We start from the raw sequence: 19069 nt of genomic DNA on the forward strand, positions 1-19069 counted from the left end.
GCTTTCTTCTTTAGATCGGTTAGTGTTGGGCTTATTTTCTTAATGCCCTTTTCAAAAAACCAGTTTCTGGGCACTTGCAGTCATGTTGTTTGAGTTCCTGCTTCACTGCCAAGTGCCGCGCAAAAGGCCTCTCAAAATCCCCATCCAGGAGCCAGCTCTGCGGCGCAGCAAGTTAAGCCACCATCTGCAGTGTTGGCATCCCATAAGGACATGGGTTCGCATCCCTGCTGCTTCACTTCCAATCCAGTCCCTGCTAACGCACCTGGGAAAGCAGCAGAGATAACCCAAGTATTTGTGCTCCTGCTACCCTGGTGGGAGATCTGGCTCCTGGCTTTGGCAGAGGCATGGCCATTTGGGGAGTAAACCAGTGGATGGAACATCTCTCTCCTTCTCTCTCTCTTGGTAACTACACCTTTCAAACAAATAAATCTTTAAAAAAAAAATTGCTACCCAGCCACCACCAGCTGAGCCTGGCAGGGTCCCTGTGGGCAAGAGGACACAGCAGCAGCTGATGACCCACATAATGTCTGGTGACAAAGGAATGTCTGCCTTCCCTGAACTAGACAACCTTTTCAAATGGGTAGGGACCACCACGAAGCAGCTGGGCAGTATAGGAAGACCTGAGGGGTAAGCTCTCCCAGGGTTCCCCAGTGGCTGTAACGCAGCTGCAGTGAAGTTCCTCATGCCCTGCTATCACCCCAGCATGGACACCCAGGGGAACATCCGCCTGGACATCCTGAAAGACAGCGGCCTGGCCTGTATGACGCCAGGACCATCCTGCTCCCCAGCCACAGCCTGCTAGGAGAGCCCAGCATCCATAGCCCTGTGAATGCACAGGCGGCTGAGCTCTGGAAAAACACACAGGTTTTCAGAAGCGCCTGCAGGGGCTGGCACTGTGGCGTAGCGGACTAAGCCTCCGCCTATGGCGCCGGCAACCTATATAGTCTCCAGTTCGAGTCCCAGCTGATCCTCTTCCGATCCAGGTACCTGATATGGCCTGGGAAAGCAGAATATGGCCCAAGTACTTGGGCCTCTGCACCCACATGGGAAGAAGCTTCTGGCTCCTGGCTTAGGATCGGCCCAGCTCCAGCCATTGCAGCCATTTGGGGAGTGAACCAGCAGATGGAAGACCTGCCTGCATATCTCTCTCTCTCTCTCTCTCTCTCTCTCTCTTTGTACAACCTCCTCTCAAATAAATACTTTAAATAATTTTTTTTAAAAAGTACCTGCAAGAAACCTATTCAAAGCAGGTGTCCAGTCTCTCCTGTGTGGTCCTCTCAGGTTTTCCTTAGAATGTCTATCTCTTCCTTGATTTCTGTATTGAATTCTGTATCTTGAACTTTGGTGTTATTTTTGTTTTTTAAACTAAGTCTCTGAGTTCTTGTGATGTATATTAAATAAGTACATTTTGGTTGTTTTTGTAAAAAAAATTCTGAATGTATGTAAGCTTTTGATACATAGTTTTGTTTCTATTTTAACTTTTTAATTTTTTTAGCTTTCCTTTTCCTAGTTTCTCTTAATTTTATATTTATCTTTATCATACTTTATTTTCCCAGATTCTTTTTAAAAGATTTATGTATTTATTTGACAGAGAGAGCTACAAACAGAGAGGAAGAGGAAGAGACAGAAAGGGAGAGGTCTTCCATCTGCTGGTTCACTCCCCAAATGGCTGCAAGGGCTGGAGCTGGGTCAATCTGAAACCAGGAGCTTCTTCTGGGTCTCCCATATGGGTGCAGGGCCCAAGGACTTGGGCCATCTTCCACTGCTTTCCCAGGCCATAGCAGAGAGCTGGATTGGAAGAGGAGCAGCTGGGACATGAACTGGCACCCATAAGGAACGCCAGTGTCGCAGGTAGAGACTTAGCCTGCTATGCCACAGTGCTGGCCCTTTCCCAGATTCTTTCTTTTTTTAAGATTTGTTTATTTATTTGAAAGGGTTACACATAGAGATAAGGAGAGGCAGAGAGAGTGAGATCTTCCATCTGCTGGTTCACTCCCCAGATGGCCGCAACGGCCAGAGCTGGGCCAATCCAAAGCCAGGAGCCAGGAGCTTCTTCTGGATCTCCCACGTGGGTGCAGGGCCCAAGCACTTGGGCCATCCTCCTCTGCTATCCCAGGCCATAACAAAGAGCTGGATTGGAAGATGAGCAGCTGGGACTAGAACCAGTGTCCATATGGGATGCCAGCGCTTCAGGCCAGGGTGTTAACCTGCTGCACCACAGCACCAGCCCCTCCTTCCCAGATTCTTAAGATGAGTTCATCTCCAGACTCTTATCCATATAATGAAAGCATTTTTTAAAAAAGCAAATTTATTTACTTGAAAGGCAGAGACAGGGCTGCACTGTGGCACAGAGGGTTAAAGCCCTGGCCTGAAGTGCCAGCATCCCTTATGGGCGCTGGTTCAAGTCCCAGCTGCTCGTCTTCCAATCCAGCTCTCTGCTACTGACTGGGAAAGCAGCAGAAGATGACCCAAGTCCTTGGGCCCCTGCGTCCACGTGGGAGACCCAGCAGAATCTCCTGGCTCCTGGCTTTGGATCAGTGCAGCTCCAGCCGTTATGGCCATCTGAGGAGTGAACCAGCAGATGGAAGACTTCTCTCTCTGTCTCTACCTCTCTCTGTGGCTCTTTCAAATAAATAAATCTTTTAAAAAAAGAAAAGAAAGGCAGAAAGATGGAGATCTTCCTTCTACCAGTTCCCTCCTGGGCCAGGCCAAAGCCAGAAACCAATGCAGGTCTCCTACATGGGTGGCAGGGGCCAAACCACTTGGATCATCTTCCACCTTTTTCCCAGGTACATCAGCAGGGAGCTAGATCAGAAGCAGAGCGGCCAGATTCAACCTGGTACTCCCATAGTGGATGCCTGCATAGCAAGCAGAGGCTTAAGCCACTACAACACAATGCTGGCCCCAGTGAAAGCTCTTCTTTTCTTAAGATTTATTTTATTTATTTGAAAGGCAGAGCTACAGAGAGAGGGAGAGAAAGATCTTCCATCCACTGGTTCACTCCCCATATGGCTGCAACAGCCAGGACTGGGCCAGGCTGAAGCCAGGAGCTTCATAGGGGTCTCTCACATGGGTGCAGAGGCCCAAGCACTTGGGCCATCTTCTGCTTTCCCAAGCTCATTAGCAGGGAGCTGGATCAGAAGTGGAGCAGCAGGTACTCAGTTGGTGCCCATATGGGAGGCCAGTACTGCAGGCAGCAGCTTAACCCATTTACAGCAAACTCCCAGTGAAAGCTTTTTAAAATCAATTTTTTCTGAGAACAGTTTTTGTTGTATCCTATAAAATGTTAGACTTTACAATGCTAGCAGTGTAATGTCAGCACTGATTTTTTTTAATAACCCAAATTTATATGGCAGCATAATTCTTCATGTTTAAGTGCTTAAGATTTTTAGGTACTTTCTAAATTATTGATTTATAGTCTAAATTATGATCAATGGATGTGATAAATACCTTTTTAACATGTATTAAGAATTCCTTTGTAGCTAAATCTGGGATCAATTGTTTTAAATGTTCCATGACCATACGGGGAGCTGAGAATCTCTCCTCAGCTCAAAGGATGTAAGAATCTCCCTCTCCTATATCCGCAATGTATGTGTGCAGGTGGGTGCACATCCACCCACACTCACGTTGATTATATTGTGCAATTCCTATACACCCTTATTTTTGTCTCAAGATACCAATTTTGATATGCACATACTGAAATCTCTCACAGTAATTATTCTGTTTATCTCACCAGTCAAGAAAAGCTAAAATGAAAAACATCATACAATAAATTAAGATGCACAAGCTAAAGTAATTCCTTTGTTAAGCACCAAATGAATCAGAAAAGCATGAAAGGAATTCTATCAAGAGGACTGCCTATAGCTAAACACATTATAGAAAACATTTTTTTCTGCAGGGGAAAAAAAAGGTCTTTTTTCCACGGATGTCAAATTAAATCCCTGTAGCCCAACCAAGAACTATATATCAGATCGTTTACTGCTTCCTAGCCTGAAAGTCACAATCACTCTCCCTGGCTCATTTTTAACATTGGCTTTTGTATGGATGAAAATGACTATGCCAATTAGGTAATTCTGTTTTTTACAAAAGAAACAAAAATTGGGCTTTTCACTCAAGAAACAAAGGCATAATGAATTCAGTAATGAGAAACCAAAAAGCAATTCAGAAACGCTTTTGATGAAAATATGAAGTGCTGTTAGGCTAGCCTGCAAATGCGATCGTGAGCGAAGAACCTGCCTGCATTGTTCATCTTTAATGATTCCTTTCTCTTCCACGACTTCTCTTTGGGGCTTAAATAAAGGCATAGGTAATGTGCGAAGCGCCACGATGTTATGTCTCTAGAGAACACACACAGGAAGAAATCAGGTGCAGAAGCAGGCAGGCTGCCCCATGCATGCCCATGCTGTCAGTCACACTGGGCAAGAGCTTGGAGCTGGGGGCCAGCGCTGTGGTGCTGCAGGCTAAAGCCCAGGCCTGCAGCGATCATGGCGAGGAGCTGCACTTCCAAGGACACAATCATGTGCAATTGGATTATTAGTTATTCTGAATGTTTGCTTTCCTTTCTCTCCTGAAGGAGCTACACAACAATGAGAGAGCTTAAGAAACCCATTCAGGGGCTAGCACTGTGATGTAGTGGGTAAAGCCACCACCTGCAGTGCTGGCATCTCATGTGGGCACCAGTTCGAGTCCTAGCTGCACCACTTCCTATCCAGCTCTCTGCTGTGGCCTGGGAAAGCAGAAGATGCCCCCCCCCCACACACACACACACATGCACGCACGTGAGACCCAGAAGAAGCTCCTGGCTCCTGGCTTTGGATTGTCTGAGCTCTGGCTGTTGCAGCCCATTTGGGGAGTGAACCAGCAGATGGAAGACCTCTCTGTCTCTCCCTTTCTCTGTAACCCTTTCAAATAAATAAAAATAAATCTTTAGAAAATGCAAGCTTGGAGCTGTTTGTGAGGCTGGAACACGTGGGAAGGAATAGGAAAAGACTCGTGTGTGAAGACCATAACAGGTGTACATGATTGCATACTCAGGTTAACGTCCATACAGGCACAACAGATGATATGGGAGTGACCCTGCACCTGGTCAGATGGCGGGGCTGCTGCTTTTGAAGGAAACAGGTGCTGTGAACACCTGTGAGGTCAATTCACCTGAACCCATCACCCGTCAGGTTGTTTTTCATTTCAAGAAGTTCTAGCTTGTTAATTGAGATTAAAAATTACCATGATAAGTTCTTGTCTTTGGAAGAGAGGCTACATTTCCTTTCTTGAAATTCTTTTCAATTAAAAGTGACTTGTGGGGCCAGTGCTGTAGCACAGCGAGTTAACACCCTGGCATCCCATATGGGCACCAGTTTGAAACCCTGCTGCCCCACCTCTGATCTAGCTCTCTGCTATGGCCTGGGAAAGTGGTGGAAGATGGCCCAAGTCCTTGGGCCCCTGCACCTGCGTGGGAGACCAGGAAGAGGCTCCTGGCTTTGGATCAGCGCAGCTCCCGCTGTTGCAGCCAATTGGGGAGTAAACCAGCGGACGGAAGACCTCTGCCTCTCTCTCTCGCTCTCGCTCTCTCTGTAACCTTGACTTTCATACAAATAAATAAATCTTTAAAAGAAAAGTGACTTATGTTGTTCTCGGTCCTTAGCCACAACTGGCATCTACCAAAATGAATGAGTTTCTTTAAAAAATAAAAGATTTATTTGAAAGACGGAGTTGAAGAAAGAGAGTCAGAGAGAGAGCAGCACCAATCCGAAGCCAGGGGCCAGGAGCTTCTTCCTGGTCTCCCACGTGAATGCAAGGGCCCAAGGGCTTGAATCACCCTCAGTTGCTTTCCCAGGCCACAGCAGAGAGCTGGATGGGAAGTGGTGCAGCCAGGACTCGAACTGGCACCCATATGAGATGCCAGCACTGCAGGTGGCTAAGCCACAGCGCCGGCCCCTAAATGAGTTTCTTAAGCTCTCTCACTATTATGTAGCTCCTTTAGGAGAGAGAGGAAAGCAAAAATTCCGAAGTATAAATAGAGCCATCCCATTCCACCTGAACGCTTCCTTGGAAGAGCAGCTCCTTGCCATGAGCCCCATCTTCACTGTGTGAGCACCTGCCACTGCTCTACCTTCAAGCCAGTTAATGTCCACAGAAACCCTGCAGGGTGGGTGGTGGTGCAGGCTCTGTGCTTCACAGGTGAAAAACCCAGGGAGCCACAGAGTTCAACAGCTGGACAGTGTCAAGGAGCAGCTCAGTGGTAGGTCTGGGATTCTGACCCTGGGACCTCGAAGCTTCTAGCAAGGTAGTCATTGAGGCTGTGGACTGCTTGGCTGACACAGGAGACTAAGGAAAATCAAGATGGGCCACTGACAAGAGAACAGGTGCGGAAATCCTCAACATGACACGACAGGAACCCCCGTACCAAGAATGGGGTCTCAGCAGGACGGGCGCTCAGACGCACGGGCTGGGAACCTGAAAGTTCACTCCCTCAGACTTGTTTCTCAGACTCATCCAGGAAAGCTCATCTTGCCATGGGCACTCACGGGGCTCCAGACCACCACAAACAAGGAACGGTCCACACAGCAAGAAGCCGGTTGGAGTCTGATTTTCCAACATCCCCATATGAAGGCAATACTCCAAGCAGGAAGCACCTCGGGCTCTGTTTCGCTACATCCTGGACATTCCCCAAGTCCCTGCTCTGAGAGCCCTGGCAAACTGGGCCTGCAGGAGGTGGGGTCTCTAGGGGTCCATCCGTGTCCAGTCTCCCCTACTTGTCACAGGCAAACACGGCTTTCCTGGGAGCAGCTCCTCCTTGAGGCTGATTATCTGGCAACCCCACCCCCTCCCCCGAGTGAGCACACCCCTCGTTTCCACTACCATCAGAGGAAGTACGGGGTTCCTCCTCATGGCCCAGCCCAGGGCACCCACCCAGCACGTGGTCATTGCTGCCCAGAGCCTGCCCAGCTTGTCCCCGCCATGATGTCGGAGCCTTCTACACACCTCTCGGGGGAGGCCTCCACACCAGCACCCCCGTGCCCCAGCTGGGTCCATGCACAAACCCCCACAGAGGCTGCCAAGGGTGCTTCCAGGTCTCCTGCAGGAGGGCCTGGAGCTCAGGCTCCTTTATAAGCAAGCCATCTGGGACCCAGGGCTCCTTCTGCCCCCTGCCCTCCAAGCCCTGCCAGCCGGAGCCAAAATGGGCAGCCTTCTGCCTCCCACACCGACCAAGAGACCCAGGAACCCCGGGCGCTCATCGTGAGGACTGCTCCGGCAGCCCCAACGGCTTCATCTCCCACTCCACGCAGCCGGCCTGGCTCAGGGGTCCCGGCGCTGGCTGGGAGGACTGGCAGTGGGAGGTGGGCCAGAGGCCCCTCAGCAGCCAGCACCCTCACTGCCTTTCCCCTCCCGGGGCGCCTCCCTTCCCACCTGCCAGCACTTTGCATCCACAGGCTGGGCCACTCCTCCCACACCTGGGGAAGAGATAGAACTTGAAACCTGCTGGGCCCAGCCCTGTGCAAGGCACTTCATCTAATTTTGCTTTCTTCTTATGGTTTTAGCTCCTGATTTTTTTAAAACATGGAAAAACGTGTGTGTGTGTGTGTGTCTCTGTGTGTGTGTTTGTGTGTTTCACTCTCCCAATGCCTGCAGCAGCCAGGGCTGGGCCAGGCTGCAGCCAGCAGGAACCCAAGTACTTGAATAATTTCGTGCTGCCTCACAGGGTGTGCATTAACAGGAAGCTGGATCCAAAGCAGAGCCAGGAGCTGAGCCCAGGAACTCCAAGGTGGAGGGCCAGCCCCGGAGGCTCTGCCTTAACCACTGGGCCAAACGCCCCCTACCCGGCCCCTGACTTTTACAGCCAGACGGTCAGCTGGGAGGGTGCATTCCACCTAACTTGTTGGTCCCCATGCTGGTGCCCCATCTGCCTGAGCTCGCCTCCTGGGGGCAGACACTCAAGGCCAGCAGGGGCTGAGGGAAGACGGTGGTCCCAGCCAGCAGCGATTCCGCTCGGCCTGCCCCTCACACACGTTGCAGGAGACGCAATGCCCCGCGGGAAGGGAAGGGACAGTGCGTGTGGGCACGGGGGAGCCGGGGAGCCTGGGAGCCGGGGGTCCCCCGCCCCGGGCATGTGGGAAGCGCTCTGTCTTCTCACCGGCAGAGCCCCCACCTCCCGCCGTGGCTGTGAGACGTACGGTAGTCAGGCGAAGCAGGCCTGTCGGCATCGCTGCTGGGCTGCGGCTGGCACAAAGGGCGCCCCGTTCTGGCTTCGCGCCTCTCTTTCTTCCCGGCAGAAGAGGAAGAGCCTCACCTCGGGTGGCCGCGTGTCTGTTTCTCTTGGCAAAGGAAGAAACTCAGCACACGCCCGGTGGCCCCCGAATCTCTACGCCCACCTGCCTTTCGGGAACGAGCGCCCACCTCTTTCTCAAAACATCGACAGAGAAACGAACTCTCGCCTTTCCCGCACACAGCACGCCGCAGGTCAGCCTGGCTCCTGCATATACAAAGCCCGAGTTTCAGGACGAGCGCTTCCCAGGGGTGACAGTTCAGTCATGCCTCCTACCCGGACTCTACACACTCTACACACCTCGGGGGTAGCTGCTCTTGCGTGTTCCCTCTTAATCCTAAACCCTTTTAGGATTAAGCTCCTGGGGCGAATGCACGGTTCTGTGACCGCGGCTCCTGCGCACCGGCAGAAAGGCACGGGCGGGACGCGAGCGCCCTCTGCTGGTGGTCACTCGGGAGTCAGGCACCATTTGACACATCCTGTCCGGGGAAAGGCGGCAGCTCCTCTAACCCCACCCTGTGCCAGGTGTCGGAGGAAGAAAAACTCTGGAAGAGAAGTGGAGCGCTCACACTCTGCTCTCCCTAATTTGCATGGCCTTCATTGCATTCTTTCCCCCCCACCCTTGAAATTCTCTTTAATCATAGACTCCCATTATCAGAGGTAGGGCATGGAGAGAGAAGGAAACATTTTACCATTTTAGAAGTCCCCATCAGCTAATCTTTAAAAACTCAAGTGGGCCGGCGCCGAGGCTCAATAGGCTAATCCTCCGCCTTGCGGCGCCGGCACACCGGGTTCTAGTCCCGGTCGGGGTGACGGATTCTGTCCGGGTTGCCCCTCTTCCAGGCCAGCTCTCTGCTATGGCCAGGGAGTGCAGTGGAGGATGGCCCAAGTGCTTGGGCCCTGCACCCGCATGGGAGACCAGGAAAAGCACCTGGCTCCTGCCTTCGGATCAGCGCGGTGTGCCAGCCACAGCACGCTGGCCACGGTGGCCATTGGAGGGTGAACCAACGGCAAAGGAAGACCTTTCTCTCTGTCTCTCTCTCTCACTGTCCACTCTGCCTGTCAAAAAAAAAAAAAAAAACTTTTCAAGTGGACGTTCATAAAAATAAATCTAGACACAGAAGATGAACTCAAACTGGATCTTAGACTTAACTGTACAGTATAAAACTATAAAACTCCTAAAAGGCAACATAGGAGAAAACCTAGCTGGCCTCAAGATTGGCAATGACATAAGGACAGCAGAAGCACAAGCCAGGAAAGAAAAAATTGATACATTGGAATCCAGCAAAATTAAAAATCCTTTAACTGGGGGACCGGCGCAGCAGCGCAGCGGGTTAAAGCCCTGGCCTGAAACACCCGCATCCCGTATGGGCGCCGGTTCTAGTCCCAGCTGCTCCACTTCCAATCCAGCTCTCTGCTATGGCCTGGGAAAGCAGTGGAGGACTGCCCAAGTCCTTGGGCCCCTGCACCTGCATGGGAGACCCAGAGGAGGCTCCTGGCTCCTGGCTCCTGGCTTTGGATTGGCGCAGCTCTGGCTGTTGCAGCCAGTTGGGCAGTGAACCAGCGGATGGAAGACCTCTCTCTCTCTCTCTCTCTCTCTCTGTCTCTCCTCTCTCTGTGTAACTCTGACTTTCAAATAAATAAATAAATCTTTTTTAAAAAAAAAAAATCCTTTAACTGAAGACAATGCTTTTTGTTGCACAAATAGTGATGAAATGCAAATTCCTGCCAGGAAAAGATAATATTGAAATATAAAATACCAAAGTAGTGGTCGGCGCTGTGACACAGGTTAATCCTCTGCCTGCAATGCCAGCATCCCATATGGGTGCTGGTTCTAGACCTGGCTGCTCCTCTTCTGATCCAGCTCTCTGCTATGGCCTGGAAAAGCAATGGAAGATGACTCAAGTGCTTTGGCCCCTGCACTTACGTGGGAGACACGGAAGAAGCTCCAGGCTCCTGGCTTCAGATCCACTCAGCTCCAGCCATTGCAGCCATTTGGAGAGTGAACCAGTGGATGGAAGACCTTTGTCCCTGTCTCTCCCTCTCCCCATCTGTAACTCTACCTCTCAAATAAATAAATAAAATCTTAAAAAAAAAAAAAAACCAACACATAAAAGAATAAAAGACTACTGACAGATTCTTGCTCTGGTTGGATTATTTCATTGTTGGGGTGGGGGTGGGGGCAGAAGACAGGAGTGCATTCTGCTACAGTTATTCATGGCTAAGAAAACAGGAAGAGGCTGGCACCTCGGCTCACTAGGCTAATCCTCCAGCTGCGGTGCCGGCACACTGGGTTCTAGTCCCGGTCGGGGCGCTGGATTCTGTCCCAGTTGCTCCTCTTCCAGTCCAGCTCTCTGCTGTAGCCCAGGAAGGCAGTGGAGGATGGCCCAAGTCCTTGGGCCCCTGCACCCGCATGGGAGACCAGAAGAAGCACCTAGCTTTGGATCAGCACGGTGCGCCGGCCGAAGCGGCCATTGGGGGATGAACCAACAGAAAAGGAAGACCTTTCTCTCTCACTGTCCACTCTGCCTGTCAAAACTTTTTTAAAAAAGGAAGAAAAACTACTTGTGGGAGGTGCAAGCAGCAAAGCCTTGTCCCAGGAATAAACTGCCACCTCCACCTTAGCACCTCAGTGCGTGACCTCCCTATCAGGCACCATAAAACCTGATGATTTAGGTCTTGAAACCCAACCAAATATCTCCTTGTTACCAACAGCCAGGAGGCTCTACAAGCCTCAGGTTCAACCCAGCATTCAATGGATCACATTAAATTTTTTCATTGTTTTTAAAATTCCATTATTAATAAAAAGAGAACTCAATATTAAAGAATATGCACTTAGTATTTGGCTCAAATATATAAATACCAAAGCAAGCAAAAAGAAATAAAGGCAAAAATAAGACAATGACAGGCATGAAGTGACTAATAAATCCAAGAACTACTTTAATAAAAAAAAAAACCTTATAATATAAGCAAGTGTCTAGAAATGTGATCAAGAAAAAAAGGAAGAAACACAAAATGCAGGAAGAGAAGTGGAATAGGAACAACAATAGATATCAAAATTTCCTCCCAAAATGAAGTCTATAATCTTAGCTCACCCCTCTCAAAAATAATATTAAAGGGGCTTCTGTTCAAACCCAAGAGAGAGCAACCCTTCGCCAAATCTCCAGCTCGTCTTCAAATCTCCCAGATTGCTCCTGAGCCACAGAAATGCTCCCCAAATATTCACCTTCATTACATAAATTGGTTTAGCTTCCCTGACTTCTTTGTGTTTATAGTTCATTCCCCCCATTACTGGATTTTTCTCTACCACAAAGAATGTCCCAAGATTCGATGCAGCCCGCCAAAATCCCAACCATTCTTCTCTCCTGATTTTCAAGTTCTATCTGTTCCTCCCCTTCTGATCCTTCAAGCTAAAGTGCTCATAAATAAACCAATCCACGCTCCATGTCCCCCCAGCCCCACCCCATCACAATGCTTCAGAAGGTCAAAGTCAACACTGGACAGTCAGCCCTCGGGAACCAAGAGGAATAATTCCAAGAATTCAAGGGTGCTTCACTATTTGGGAGCCTAATATAACAGGTCACATCAACCTAACACACCAGAGAAACCATGGCATCTCAGTGAGCGCTAACAGTTCCTTTTGAAAAAAATGCAGTTGGTATCTCTATGAAACAGGCAGTGATTGAAGCTAAGGGCAAACAGAGAAAACGAATTACTTCTCCAGCTCTAGTGCTAAGGAAATCAGATTCAGAACATGAATGACCTCCATGTATGTCAAACTCAATTATATTTGCCGGCATTTGGCACAGCCGTTAAGTCACCACTCGGGATGTCTGCATGCCAATTCCAAGTGGCTAGTTCAGGCCCCAGCTCCGCTTCTGATTCCAACTTCCTGCTAATGTGCACCCTGGCGGCAGCAGATAGTGGCTCAAGTAGACTTGAGTACTTGGGTCCCTGCCAGCCATGTGGGAGACCCAGATGGAGTTCCTGGCTTCCTCCTGGTTCAGCTCTGGCTGCTGCAGGCATTTGGGGAATGAATCAGTGGATGGAAGATCTTTCTGTTTCTCTCTCGCACACGCTGTCACTCTCGCTTTCACTCTCACTCTCCCTCTCTCCCTGTCTCTCTGCTTTCAAGTAAAATGAAAATATATAAATACTTCTTTTTAAATTTTGGCTTGCAGGCTACCTGTCTGTCTCTAGAAGGGCCAGGGAACACTTGGATGAAAGTGATATGACTTCTGCCGGCGCCGCGGCTCAATAGGCTAATCCTCCGCCTTGCGGCGCCGGCACACCGGGTTCTAGTTCTGCTCGGGGCACCGGATTCTGTCCCGGTTGCCCCTCTTCCAGGCCAGCTCTCTGCTGTGGCCCGGGAGTGCAGTGGAGGATAGCCCAAGTGTTTGGGCCCTGCACCCCATGGGAGACCAGGATAAGTACCTGGCTCCTGCCATTGGATCAGCGCGGTGCACTGGCCGCAGCATGCCGGCCGTGGCGGCCATTGGAAGGTGAACCAACGGCAAAAGGAAGACCTTTCTCTCTGTCTGTGGGGAGCAGGGCCTGTCTCCTGCAACATGGCGAAATAAGTACTGAGACTACCGAGACTAGACTAGACCACTGAGACTATTAAGACTAACTCTATGCATCTGATCTCCCATCATATGGCGCTGAGAGAGAGTAAACAAATCTTACACAGCTGCTTCGTTAATTAGCTGATTCCTGAACCAACCCCTTAAAAGGGGGAGAGAGACAACATGTGCGGCCGCGCCCCTCTGAGAGAGTCGGTCGGAGAGCTCTCTGGTGCCGCTCCTCCGCAAAAGCAGGGGAGCGGTGGGGGTGCCGCTCCTCCGCGGAGGCAGGGGAGCAGCAGCAAACCCGGGAAGGGCCGGGGAAAGAGAACAGTGCAGGGTCTGGTGTCGTTCCTCGCAAGTGGGGAAGCAACATCTCTCTCTCTCTCTCACTGTCCACTCTGCCTGTCAAAAAAAAAAAAAAGTGATATGACTTGTAAAAATTATCAGCCATTTTTATCAGTTATTAATATAAATAACTGAATACCAACTGCATTCCACTGTGATCTAGTACTTTTTTGTCATAAAACTTGGTTTCGTTCATATTCCCAAATACGTATTCCCTGTAGCTAATTTACACCATATAACAAAATTCAAACTATCCACATTCGCAACGCCCAGAAAGGACCACTAATGAACCTTTTAATATATTTTCTCCTAGCATGAGTTTGGAAATATAAGCACCCCTGAAGTTTAATAAGGACATACATTTGTCACTGATACGATAACAATCACGTCTATGCCCCACACCCCTCCACGGAACATCAGAGGCTATCAGACTAAAGAGTTTCTCTAGATTGTCCAAGCAAGAGATTCCACCTTTGTCTGCCCCCAAGTCCCTGGGGGTTGGATGCCCTCCTGTTGGTAGCAGAGTGGCTTCATGTGTGTGGTTTGGAAAACAGCCCTCCCAATCGGTTCTACACCCTCAGGGTCGAGGACATACACACACACACACACACACACACACACCAGTTGAGCATCTCTACCCTAGGAGATCCGTGGATGACTGATTGGGGGAGGGAGGCTCCCTTGAAACTATATGAATGAGGAGACGGTCCATAGCTTTCACCAAATTCTCCGTCTGTGACTCTCTCAAAATGTCAGCAGCCCTGGGAGATCAAGTCCTTTCCAGAGAGCCGGCCAAGCCCTGACCCGACTGGGCCACGTCAGCGGAGCCTGAACTCACTGAGCTCCAGGAGCTGGTACCTGCTGGCCCGGGCCGCACCTGGCGGGAGCCTGCCAATGCGCCACACCTTGCACCTTGCACCGAGTTGCAATCCCGCAAGACAACTGGTCCCCAGCCACGGCCACGGCTTCCAGCCCGCAGACTAGCCACACACACTGGGTGCAACCTCTGCGCCAACTTCATCTGGGCTGTCGTGTGCAAGGGCCTGCAATGCACTCACTCCAAGTTCACCTGCCACTGCCATTGCTGCCCAGACCGCTGCAGGCCCTGGGACCTGGGCTGGGAACCGGCGCGAGAGAGGGACCCAGAGCAAGACCCCAACACAGCCGAGCCCGCGAGTGGGAGACACCTGATCTTTCTCAGGCTGAGACCGAGCAGATCAAGGAGCGCATGGCCAGATCAACAGCCACCTCTTCAGGAGCCTGTTTCTCTTCAGAACAAGGACGGCTCCTACACTGGCTGCATCAAGGCTCAGCCTACACTGACACACCCTGTCTCAGTGCCCTCCAGCAGGAAGCCACCCCCCCTTGCAGGATGCCCCAGGGCACCCAGGGCGGGCCCAAGGATGCTGTCAGACACCTGGGCTCATGAGGTCCCTGAAAGTCACCCTCTCTGAGCGAGCTGAGCCTCATGGCCAAGTGTGTTTTGGGAAGCTGTGAGATGATGGACAGCCTCTGCAGCTCCTGCTCCTGGTGGGACGCAGTGACTCTGGGGAGGGGAACCGGGATGCCTTCAGCATGCCTGAGCCGTCCAGGGAGAGAAGGAACAGCACCTCCGCCAGATCTTGTACAAGTATGCTTACTGCCAGCAGATTGAGAGGCCTTTACGCCTGCCCCTGGGGGCGACCTGTAACCCCTGGATGGCAGAAGAGAAGGCAGCACCAAGAGTGTGCTGTGTGCACATGACAGGGCCCATGAGCGCAGGTGGGAGCCCTCTCTGTGAGAGAATGAGCGGAGACAACAGCCAAGGAGCTGGCCCCCGTGTCCATCAGTGGGCGTGGCCTTGCGCCCCGCTGCCCCTCCCGTCCTGGGCTGTGGTGGGCCAGGGCTGCCCTGGGAAGCTGCTTAGGGCTTGTAGCAGTGGGGGAACAGACAGAAGCCTCCTTAGTTTGTGTCTCAAATACGAGACTCTTGGGGACCCTCCAGACAGAACAAGGTCATGTTTGCAGGGGTGAGGGCCCTCATCTATGGGGATGGGTGATTGTGTTGGGTCTTGGCCGGGGTCGCAGGAGAGCCCCAACAGATCCAGGGCTGGGGGCTCGGAAGAAGGCAGGTATCAAAGAAGAGTCTACAGTTCCTTCTACAGGGCCTCCAACTCCTCCCACACCCTGGGCTCACAGTGCTGCCACAGTGCTCGGTGCCTGCTCCAAGGAGCCTGTCCCTGGGCCAGGGGCTATGTGGATGTGCGCACTGGGCCAGGACCGCACCTGGCTTGCCAGCCAAAGCGGGGTCTTTCCTGCAGGTGTTCTGGATGAAGTGTGTGTGTGTACGTGGTGTCGTGTGGCCTCAGCTGAATGCCTCCCATGGGGAATGGGATGGGGGTGATGGTCGCCAGCAGGGCCTGAGGCCTGAGAAAATCGGCTGAACAGAGTTAAGGATTCTCTGGGGTTGGGGGGGGGGGGGGTCCTTCCCACCTTTAATATTCTGACACAACTGGGTCTGGCCCATGTAATCTGCCTGTTGAAAGGCAGAAGATATGGGAGACCCAGAGGACAGAGGTGGAGCTCGGTCTTCCATCAGGGGCTTTGGAGGAAGCAATGACAGCACAGTGGTTAGGCCACCTCTGGGGACACCCACATCCCATATCACATGCCTGGGGTCCGCCTTCCTTCTAATATGCACCCTGGGGGCAGCAGATGCTGGCCCAAATATTTGGGTCCCTGCCATCCAAGTGAGAGACACAGCTCATGGCTCCTGTCTTTGACCTGGCCCAGCCCTGGCTGTTGAAGGCATTTGGGGAGTGAATCAAGGGATGGATGATCTCTCTCTCTCTCTTTCTCTCTATCTCTCTCCCCATCATTCTACCTTTCAAATAAAAATAAATAAGCTTTGCAGAGCAGGGGAGAGGAGAAACAGGGAAACAGGCTTATGAAAACGTACACAGAGCCCTTTCTCTTACTTTCCCAGTGAGCCCTCTACTATCTGACCATGTGACCACACACCAATTATATCTGCCTAAAAATGTTGCCCTTTCCAAGAATATGCCCAGGACAAGTGTCTGTCCCGGTGTACTCCCAGCTATTCTTGAGACAAGAACAAGAGCCACTAACTCAGGGTCAAATTAAGAAATAGGAGGAAACCCAGCAGCATACTTTCAACACGGAACATGCACTTGATGCACTTGCCCCAAGGCCTTCATCTCATGAGTACCACAATCTGACCTCAACTCTGGTTCCAGCCAGTTTCAAAGTCTATATAACCTCCAAGCCAAAGAGACACTATTCCCTTGAACTGCTATTTTAATTAAGAGATAAATAAAATATATATGTCTTATTTTTTAAACCCCTTACCTATTGTCTTCTGAAGTATTGACTCTGAAAACAAGTTATATAAATGCCAACAAAGCTTTGTCCTGCAAAAGACAATTAAAAAATTCTTGATCAAATGCTGCCATCTGGTGGCCACAGATGACAAATTCCCCAAGTGGACCATTCATGGAAAATAGAGGGAAACCCTCAAAGGCCATAATAACCAAGTTTGTTAATGAGGACTGGTCATCAGGAACAGTATATGGGAAAATATTAACATGCTCAGGTGCCACTAACTCTGCCCTGTAGGAGATATTTCATCCATAAACAATGACGTCAGAATGTTTCCAAAGGCAACGAGGCTGACCTGTGTTAACAGGGTGCTGGTTTCTGTATGTTTCGATCTGAAGGATGCGTGGTTTCATTCACTCAGCCAAATTTTGCTGGGATCCTGTTATGTACCAGATACTCTGAATTTCCTGAGGTACCTGATGGAAACCAAAAATAAAGTATCATTTCTTAGCGAACCTCCTAAGACCAGGGCCCCATCAACAACAACAGATGGTGCAGGCCTCAGCCTCAGGTAAGTGTGAGTTAAAAGCTTTTACCTATGGGGACGTTTTTTCTCATGGACATGAAGGAGGCCTATGGGCTATCGGCTTCACAGGGGGAGAATTTAAATGGGTGTGCATATGAGGGCCTCTACAAAATTTGGGTTTCTTCCCAAAGCCTGATCAGCTGAAGGGACAATGTTTTAGTATTTGACCTATCTCTTCCCCTATTATCATGAACATTTTCCCTTTTTGGGTTCAGAAGAAACAGTGTGCAGCCCTTAGCCCCTGAGTAATGTCTTTGTAACCTCGTGAGTGCTTGTGATGGTGGAAATGCTATGTGCAGGAAGTAGGAGTCCAGCTGCTCCTCGGGCTCCCCAGGTATCCCCCTCAGCCCAGGGCCTGACCCTCCCTCCAGAACACAACCGAGGGAAGAGCAGCACAGGCTGGTTCCCTGGTGAGCCCGGATATGGAGGTGCCTCACGGAAACCCCAACCAGTGCTGTAAGAGCACCTCCTGTCGCTTCTGGAGGAGTTTCTGCACGAGATCCTCGGCCAGGAACTGATTACTTAACATGAAAACATAATGGAGCTCTTCCTGTAGTCCACATTAAACAGCACAGGCTGGGAGCACGACAATGGGTCGCATCAACTTCAACCCACAGGTGCCGGAAGTCCAGGGCTGTTTGTCTTCCCAGTGTTGGACTACAAGATAGCAACCTGGGGCCAAGGCAGTGATCAGCAGGTTGGGGTGATGTGTGCAATAGTAGACAGCTGTTGTTCTGCAAATTGCTCCTCTCTGCTCCATGTAATTCTGGTGAGGTCATCAGCCCCAGAGTCCTTCACTCTCACCTCAAGATGAGATGGCCACAGTATGCCATCCTCTCGAGGGAGACTGTGATTCATCTGGAGATGAGTGTTGCTCTAAGCAGAGCAATCAGGGCCCTTTCTATGCTTTGGTAGGAAGGGTAGGGAGGAAGGGTTGCTCACTCCAAGGCCCACGGGGAATCTTTTTTTATTTATTTATTTATTTATTTATTTATTTATTTATTTATTTAATTTTTGACAGGCAGAGTGGACAGTGAGAGAGAGAGAGACAGAGAGAAAGGTCTTCCTTTTTCCATTGGTTCACCCCCCAATGGCCACTGTGGCCGGCGCACCATGCAGATCTGAAGCCAGGAGCCAGGTGCCTCTCCTGGTCTCCCGTATGGGTACAGGGCCCAAGTACTTGCGCCATCCTCCACTGCCTTCCCAGGCTACAGCAGAGAGCTGGACTGGAAGAGGAACAACTGGGACAGAACCCGGCACTCCAACCAGGACTAGAACCTGGTGTGCCGGCGCCGCAGGCAGAGGATTAGCCTGAGCCGTGGCGTCAGCCACCACAGGGAATCTTTAGATACCCTCTGGAGAGAGCCAACATGGGAAAATTAAACTATGAAACAGAAAAGGGGGCCAGTGCTGTGGTGTAAAAGGTTAAGCCTCTACCTGCAGTGCTGATATCCCATATGGGCACCAGTTCAAGCCCTGGCTGCTCCACTTCTGGTCCAGCTCCCTGCTAATGCACCTGGGAAAGCAGCAGCAGATGGCCCAAGTACTTGGGCCCCTGCACCCACATGGGAGATCCAGAAACTCCTAGCTTCTGGCTCCTGGCTTTAGCCTGGCACAGTGCCAGCTGTTGTGACCATCTGGGGAGTGAACCAGTGGATGGAAGATCTCTCTGTCTCTCCCTCTAACTCTTTCATATAAATCAATAAATCCTTTTTAAAAAGAAACAGGAGTGTTTTAATAGTGTCATTCAAGCCCCTAGATTCAGCTATGCCCTTTTCTCCCTGTCATGGGTCCAAAGTCAGCAAAGTAGGACAAATACTTCTTTACACAGATACTTCGTAGGCTGAGACATGGTTGCAAAGTCTCTCTTACACCTTAGAACGTCCATCTGCCAAGTTTGGCAACAGAAAAACAGAGACCTTTAGGGCAGAGAAATGGGAGGTAACCAGCTGACACTGAAAGACTTGAATCTTACAAGTAGGAATCATGCAGT

At 50.6% G+C, this 19069-nt stretch overlaps 2 pseudogenes; both read left to right on the top strand.

Moving 5' to 3' along the window:
- The first annotated feature begins 511 nt into the window (after nt 1-511).
- On the top strand, nt 512-1292 carry LOC149128798 (ubiquitin-conjugating enzyme E2 C pseudogene; annotated as a pseudogene).
- Nucleotides 1293-8021: 6729 nt separating this feature from the next.
- Nucleotides 8022-17314, top strand: LOC127493449 (ras association domain-containing protein 1 pseudogene; annotated as a pseudogene).
- The last annotated feature ends 1755 nt before the right edge of the window (nt 17315-19069 follow it).

The sequence above is a fragment of the Oryctolagus cuniculus genome, chromosome 1 (assembly GCF_051225735.1).
Source record: "Oryctolagus cuniculus isolate XC-2025 breed Fujian yellow rabbit chromosome 1, ASM5122573v1, whole genome shotgun sequence".
NCBI classification, from domain to species: Eukaryota; Metazoa; Chordata; class Mammalia; order Lagomorpha; family Leporidae; genus Oryctolagus; species Oryctolagus cuniculus.